An 8,064-nucleotide genomic window follows, 5' to 3' on the forward strand; every position below is an offset into this window, starting at 1 on the left:
AAAGAAATATTAATCAGGTATTAGTCTCAAGGAATTTATGTTAGTTGAGGACCAAGATATAAGTCAATGAAAAAAATACATAGAAAAAAAAAGAGATAATGTATTTAGGGCCTTCTGGTTGACATTCAACTTAGACATTTTTGGAAATGTTAATAGATAGAAGCTGAAGGAGGAGTTCCTACTGTGGAGCAGTGGGTTAAGGATCTGGCATTGCTGCAACTGTGGCTCAGATTCCATCCTTGGCCCAGGAACATTCAAATGCCACAGGTGAAGCCAAGGGAAAAAAAAAAAAAAAAAGCTGGAGAAGAAAAAGGTATTCAAAAGCAATATTCAATGCTTTTGTTTCTCTAGAAGTAGAGACTAGAACTCCTGTGGGAGTCCCTTTCTTTTTAAAAAATCCTTTGGGTACTTTTAGTAATGCAAATGTGATGCAAAGTGGTTGCGGAGATGGCGGCCTGAGAACTGGAGCTCAAAGAAGCTAAATTTCTCTAAAGAATAACAAACAGAAGGGTTGCCTTTGTTGCAGTTAAAATTACACATTTAGATGAATTTCACAAAAACGACATTTCTCAAACTTTTTAACAGACTGTCTCTGAGAAACATGTTTTATATTTACCTGTGACCCAATACACCAAGGCATGCCTGTTTCCCAAATCACTGTCACTTATCATACACAGGGGCTTGATCAGTTCTATTTCTATTTTTTAAATGTCTACAGTGATCCATTATATTGACTGCAAGAATTCCACTGGGTTGTGAAAGACATCAGAATAGGCCATGCCTTGAAATGTACTGGGGAATACCAGTTCCTTGCTATTTTTAATCATTTTTAAAAATTTAAAGGTGTGAAAAGAAATCTAATTATTTGACATAGGTTACACAGCAAACTATAGTATTGAAAGGCCAGTAGATGGAAAAATTCCCCTCGTCCGGACTCGGAAGAGGCAACACCCCAAATCACTCACAAGAAGCGGTCTTGATGCAAACAGCAAGAGGATTTTTATTCCAAGCGCGCTGGGGCCCACAGTCCAATGCCACGCAGGGGTAGAGGACTGCGGCCACGAGTGCAGAACCGGGACAGCTTTTATGGGGTTCACAACAGAGCCTGTGCGTCGCAAACCAATCATTTTAAAATATCGAGAGCCCGCGCTCCGTGGACCAATCATTTTAAAACAGCTCCGGAGGTCCGCATTTGCGCGGGCTCCTGGGCAGAGTGACAGATTGCAGTTGAGATAGGTCACTAGGGCTTTCAATGTGTAATCAATTCTTCTATGGCGCCAGTCAGTTTTACAGAATCCAGATAAATGATTAGTCAACTCATTTCCTGTTATCTTACTTGGGCCAGGATAGCAGACCCTGGAACAGCAAGAAGTGTGACCTTCTACCTATTTACTGGCAGCGAGCAGGGTCTGGAATTCAGGGGCATTTAGAGCTTTTTATTAACTTCCTGGGTTCTGGGAGGGTTAGGTTGTATTTTCATCCTTTCATTGCCCACTTCTTCTCTTGTTAATAGTTCTAATTTTAGAACTGGGAAGGCTAGAGGTCAGTTTCTCCTTGGCTCGGAAGGCCTTGGTACTGTTGTCTAAGTACCATGATCTGAACTGCACTCACTCGTTCTCTAACAAAGGCAACAAACCGATTAATTAAGCAAGGCCCAACTGTAAGCAACAGGAGCAGTATCACTAGGGGTCCTATCAGAGCAGAAAGCAGGGTGGTCACCCATGGGGACTTGTTGAACCATCCCTCACACCATCCTTGGCCAGCCTCTCTTTCTTTGTGACGTTGAGTTTCCCTTCTCTAGCCATTCCCTCGTAGTAAGGTGGGCCCGAGGCTAGACAAAGCCAACATAAGAGGTAGCCTCTGGAGTTGTGGAGTTAAGAGCTTGAAAAGCTCCCTGGATGAGGCTAAAGAGTCTCTGCTCTGTTTTAACAGGGATGTTAGGTTCAGTGGGGACTCATCCAGAGGTTGTATTGAAATCAGAGGGATTAGGAGATGGCCTCTGTCCTTGGATTGGAGGTCCTTGTTCAGTTAACACCTTATTTGGTCCTACAGCAACCGGAGGTTCCATCTGAGTTTCTATTCTGAGGCGAATAGTTAGAATAGATCCTTCTCCTCCCCAAGAGCCTCTATAGTACACTACTCCCCAAGACATACCATTTATCCACTTTTGAATATTTTCTCGTTTTCCTTTTTCAGTGAAACTTATTTTCAGGTAATCTAGGTCTGACGGGGAGCAGCTTATTTGCCTGTTTTGTGTCTGTCTCTGCCAATCTTTCCATCTCCCATGGCCGTAATTAAACTGATTATAACTGGCATAACTGTTAACAAAAGAGAAACTTACTCTATCTTGCCGAGAGGTTGGCCATTTCCAATACCCATCATTAGAGGTTACACAGCTCCATTTCTTGCAAAAGAAATCCCTGGGATGTCCACAATATTCTTCATTATTTGGGGGTCCTGGACAAACATAAAACCCGTAAGCACGGAGTATATCGGGGGGTGTGGACATGGTGTTAAGACCAGGGATTACCAATCGAAGGCAGACATGTAGCTCAGGCCACCAGGTCCCTAAGGGAGCTTCCCTTTGAGTGCTGTTAATAGTAATACCTGTACTGGAATCAGTAAGTAGCCAGGTGAGAGATAAGGGTTTAGGGGAGGTCGGGCTGTCCACAAGGCGTTTACCACTGGCCTGGGGAGTTATTGTTAGAGTAAGAAACCAGGCGATGGAGGTGAAGCTTAAGGGGATTCTCAGTCTTTTCGGCTCTCCACCCCGAGTCGGGAGGTGGCGCCGGCTTGACGTGGGACGCATGGATCCAGGTGGAGATTCCTTGGACTTTCACAGCCGTTGGTGTGGTCAGAAGTACGAGATAAGGGCCCTTCCACCGAGTCTCAAGGTTTCCCGCACAGTGGCGTCTAACATAGACTGAATCTCCCACTTGGAAGCGATGTGGAACTTGCAAGTCTCCTTCTCCTGAGTAGGCCTCCCGGAGCTGCTTCCACGCTCGCTGCCTCACCCACTTGAGCGCCTTGAGCCTAGAGAACAAAGGCTGGGAAAGCAGCACATCAGCACTGTGTACAGAGGCAATTTCTACCAACGGGGGGGGGGGGGGGGGGGGGCGGGCATAGAGCAATTCATAGGGGGTCAGCCCAAACTGTCCAGGGGTGTTCCTAACCCTGAAAAGCACAAAGGGCAGGAGAGTTATCCAATCATTAACGCCAGTCTCTGTGGTCAATTTGGTGAGGGTCTCTTTTATGGTTCTATTCATCCTCTCTACCTGTCCTGAGCTTTGGGGTCTGCATGCACAATGCAGTTTCCGATCAATCCCCAATATCTTGGCCAGTTCCTGACTTACCTGGGCAACCAAAGCTGGACCATTGTCTGACCCTATTACCTTAGGTATTCCAAATCTCAGAAAAATTTCCTCCCTTTCCTCTTTCTTTCTTTTCTTTGTTCCCTTTCCTCTTCTGTCTCCCTTTTGTAATACACTTTCTCTGCCTCCTTCACTAGATCACGTAACTCAGCCTCCTGTAACCCTTCTAGTCTCTGAAGTTTTCTTCTGATGTCCAGGGCTGACTGCCCTATGAAGGCCAGGCAGGGCCACTGAGGCTTTCTGGGCCTCCGAGGTAGGATCAAAAGGGGTGAACCGCCTGAAGGCTTCCATGAGCCTCTCAAGAAATACCGAGGGAGGTTCGTTCGGTCCCTGCATCACCTCTCTTACCTTAGCCAAATTAGTGGGCCGTCTTGAGGCGCCCCGGAGACCCGCCACCAGAGCCTGGCGATAGATTTTCAAGCTCTCCCTACCTTCAGCCGTGTTGTAGTCCCAACCGGGGCGAGTCAAGGGAAATCCCATGTCAATCTCATTTTGCAACTGCATGGGTTGCCCGTCGGCCCCAGGAACATTTTTTCTAGCCTCTAACAGAATTCTCTCTCGCTCCTTGGTTGTGAAGAGTGTCTGCAGCAGCTGTTGACAATCATCCCAAATGGGCTGGTGAGAGAACATAAGAGACTCCACCAGCCCCGTGAGGCGTTGGGGATCCTCCGAGAAAGGGGGATGGTTAGTTTTCCAATTATAGAGATCTGCAGAGGAAAAGGGCCAATACTGGAGGGGCTGCAATTGCCCCCCCCCCCCCCCCGCCCGGCATGGGAGGGCCATAGGTGCGCAGCGGTAATGTCACGACCTCATCTGTCCGCTCCGGGGTGGCGCCCCTCCGGCTCCGAGTCCCGGCAGCAGGTCCCTCCGCCGCCGGAGCTCCAGGAGGGGCAGAGGGTCCCCTCGCAGCCCCCTGTGACGGATAAGGGGGTGGGGGAACGGGTTGGGGTTCCGGCCAAGTCGGCGGCTCCTCAATCTCGGGGTAGATACGAGGAGAGGGCTTGACTTTTTCGGCCGAGTGTTTGTTTTTCTCTCCAAGAGCCAGAATTCGGGGACCTGGCTTTCTTGGTTTATTTAGCCAGGGTTTAACCCAGGGCGGAGGATCTTCTGCCAAATCTTGCCACGTAAGAATATAGGGCTCCTGATTGGGATGAGAGCCGGGTCCAGTCTGAAAAATAATTGCTTTAACAGCCAGGATAATCTCAGAATTAAAGGTCCCCTCTGATGGCCGTCCAACATCGAAGTCGGCCATTCAGAGGCACAGAAAGTCTGCCCAGGTCCCTTCTTAAGCTGAACTGACAAATCATGAGCCCTGGATTTAACTTCAGTCCAATGGTCGAGAGTCACACTAAGGGGGGGGTCGTCACGTCTGTCCCATATTAAAACTGTAGACAAGGACGCACAAGACAAAGACACACGAAACAGAAACTAACAGATCCAGACACACGCGACCCGTCCGCGTCTTCCACAAGCAGGCAAAAGAGTCGCACGGCCGCGGAGGGGGAAGCTTTCGCTTCAACAACAGAACTCGGTCCTCTGACCGACAGTAGGAGACCACCAGGCGTCCCTGGCTCTCCCCACCTCCCGGGGCGTTCCCCCAGGGCGGCAGCCTGTGATCCTCCTAGTACGTCTGCTGATCACAGTCCCCCAGTCCTTACGGTCTGAGAGGACAGCTGCAAACCGAAAGCGCGCATCACCGAAAACAGACACTCAGAACAGAGACGCCGGCCAACACACACGTTCCAAAGGGGATCCCTTTACCTCCAAGTCGGTTCTCGGGTGTGAGGGGTGGTCGCAGGATTTCCCGGCCAACGCACCAAATGAAAGGCCAGTAGATGGAAAAATCCCCCTCGTCCGGACTCGGAAGAGGCGACACCCCAAATCACTCACAAGAAGCAGTCTTGATGCAAACAGCAAGAGGATTTTTATTCCAAGCGCGCTGGGGCCCACAGTCGAACGCCACGCAGGGGTAGAGGACTGCGGCCACGAGTGCGGAACCGGGACAGCTTTTATGGGGTTCACAGCAGAGCCTGTGCGTCGCAAACCAATCATTTTAAAATATCGAGAGCCCGCGCTCCGTGGACCAATCATTTTAAAACAGCTCCGGAGGTCCCCATTTGCGCGGGCTCCTGGGCAGAGTGACAGATTGCAGTTGAGATAGGTCACTAGGGCTTTCAATGTGTAATCAGTTCTTCTATGGCGCCAGTCAGTTTTACAGAATCCAGATAAATGATTAGTCAACTCATTTCCTGTTATCTTTTTTTTTTTTTTTGTCTTTTTGTCTTTTTTGTTGTTGTTGCTATTTCTTGGGCCGCTCCCGTGGCATATGGAGGTTCCCAGACTAGGGGTTGAATCGGAGCTGCAGCCACCGGCCTACGCCAGAGCCACAGCAACGCAGGATCCGAGCCGAATCTGCAACCTACACCACAGCTCACAGCAACGCCAGATCGTTAACCCACTGAGCAAGGTCAGGGACGGAACCTGCAACCTCATGGTTCCTAGTCGGATTCGTTAACCACTGCGCCACGATGGGAACTCCCCTTTTTTTTCTTTTTTGTCTTTTTGTCTTTTTGTCTTTTTTGTTGTTGTTGTTGTCCTGTTATCTTACTTAGGCCAGGATAGCAGGCCCTGGAACAGCAAGAAGTGTGACCTTCTACCTATTTACTGGCAGCGAGCAGGGTCTGGAATTCGGGGGCATTTAGAGCTTTTTATTAACTTCCTGGGTTCTGGGAGGGTTAGGTTGCATTTTCATCCTTTCAGTATGAATTCATATACCATACATGGTTTTCTGACAAATATAAAGAATATATTCAGGAAAAAATGCGTGATGAGATTCACTAATGGGGGGAGTTTAAAACAAAACTGTCTCTGTACTGCAATTATAACTAGAGAAAATAATGTATGCATTAAAAAAAAGGTAAAATATGGAAAAAAAAGGAATATGCTACCCCAAATCTGACCCTTGTCAAGGGATTCTTTTTTGCAAATTACTTGCATAAGGATTATCATGAGCTGAAGACAGTTAAGAACAGCAAACACAAGAGGAGCTCTCAGTCTTAAGCTTTCTGCCTCAAAGCAGGGCATAAGTTTTCCTTTAGCCAAGGCAGCTTGGAAATTTCCATTTATAAATGTGTCCTTTTGTCTTTGTCACCAGAGACAACTCCTATCAACTGAGAGTGCATAACAACTTTTAACACAACTCTTATTTACCTTATTGATCTGCTTTTCCTAGTCCCCTGCCCATAATTTACCCAACCCTCCTTTTCCTTTGTCCAGTCTCTTCTCTGCATTTTATCATCTTTTGTTTTGTTTTTTATTATAGGTGATTTACAATTTTCTCTCAATTTCTGCTGTACAGCAAAATAGCTCAGTCATACATTCTTTTTTATATTATCTTCCATCATGCTCTATCCCAGAAGAGTGGATATAGTTCCCTGTGCCGTACAGTAGAACCTCATTACTTATGCATTCTAAATGCAATAGTTTGCATCTATTAACCTCAAATTCCCAGTGCACCCCACTCCCTCCCCCTTGGCAACCACAAGTGTGTTCTCTATGTCTGTGAGTCTGTTTCTGTTCTCTAGATAGGTTCATCTGTGCCATATTTTAGATTCCACATATAAGTGATAGCATATGGTATTTGTCTTTCTCTTTCTGACTTACTTCACTTATTATGAAAATCTCTAGTTGCATCCATGTTGCTGCATATGGCATTATTTTGTTCTTTTTTATGGTTGAGTAGTATTCCATTGCATACTACTTCTTCTTAATCTATTCCTCTGTTGATGGACATTCAGGTTGTTTCCACGTCTTGGCTATTGGGAATAGTGTTTCATGAACACAGGGGTGCATGTTCATTTTTGAATGAAATTATTTTCCAGTTATATGCCCAGGAGTGGGATTGCTAGATCATATGGTGGTTCTATATTTAGTTTTCTGAGGAACTCTATACTGTTTTCAATAGAGGTTATGATTACCCTTTGTTAAAATGTTAATGCCCAGCTTTAACCATCTCTTTAGAGTTTTCAATTCTTCTCTGTGAGGATCCCTGTATGTAAGTAAACTATTTCTCCTGTTTATATGTCTTTTGTTAGTTTAATTTACAGGCCCCAGAGAGTTCCCCTCATAGCGCAGTGATTAGCAAACCCGACCAGGATCCATGAGGATCCATGAGGATGTGGGTTCAATCCCTGGCCTTGCTCAGTGGATAAGGATCCAGCTTGCCCTGAGCTGTAGGGTAGTTCACAGGTGTGGCTGGGATCTGGCATTGCTGCAGCTGTGGTGTAGGCCTGCAGCTACAGCTCAGATTCAACCCCTAGCCTAGGAAACTTCATAAGCCTCAAGTGTGGCCCTAAAAAGCAAAACAAACAAACAAAAAAACTGCCTTAGAAACAGTGTTTTATTTCCAAGTAAATATTTAGAGTACAATTTCTTTCTCATCGTGTAGAGATATGAGTGATCTTGCTTAAACAGTTTCTAGTGGGAGACCTGGCAATGGATCAGAGACTGTGGTAAGGACATGCAGGCAAATCTTCACCCCACGCTACTTAACATATGATAAAATACCTGTAAAATGGGTACTTACCCAGATTCATAACTTGTAGCTTGGAATGTACTGCTGGTCTTTTTATTTTTTTATTTTTATTTGTATTTTTTGCTTTTCAGATCTCCCAATCTCCCAGATCCCCAACCC

General features: G+C 46.4%; 1 long non-coding RNA gene across 1 annotated transcript; it reads right to left on the reverse strand.

Annotated features, from left to right (window-relative positions):
* Positions 1–976: 976 nt before the first annotated feature.
* LOC146395143 (uncharacterized) lies at positions 977–5,357 on the reverse strand. The gene is made up of 2 exons (XR_014832696.1): positions 5,133–5,357; positions 977–3,047 (listed from the first exon to the last, which is right to left on the reverse strand). It is a non-coding gene; the product is annotated as an uncharacterized LOC146395143 (long non-coding RNA).
* Between the last annotated feature and the right edge of the window lie 2,707 nt (positions 5,358–8,064).

The sequence above is a fragment of the Sus scrofa genome, chromosome 17 (assembly GCF_054392235.1).
Source record: "Sus scrofa isolate SSC_HxYL_T2T_F1_AM1 chromosome 17, Sscrofa_HxYL_maternal_Yorkshire_Landrace_v2.0, whole genome shotgun sequence".
Lineage (NCBI taxonomy): Eukaryota > Metazoa > Chordata > Mammalia > Artiodactyla > Suidae > Sus > Sus scrofa.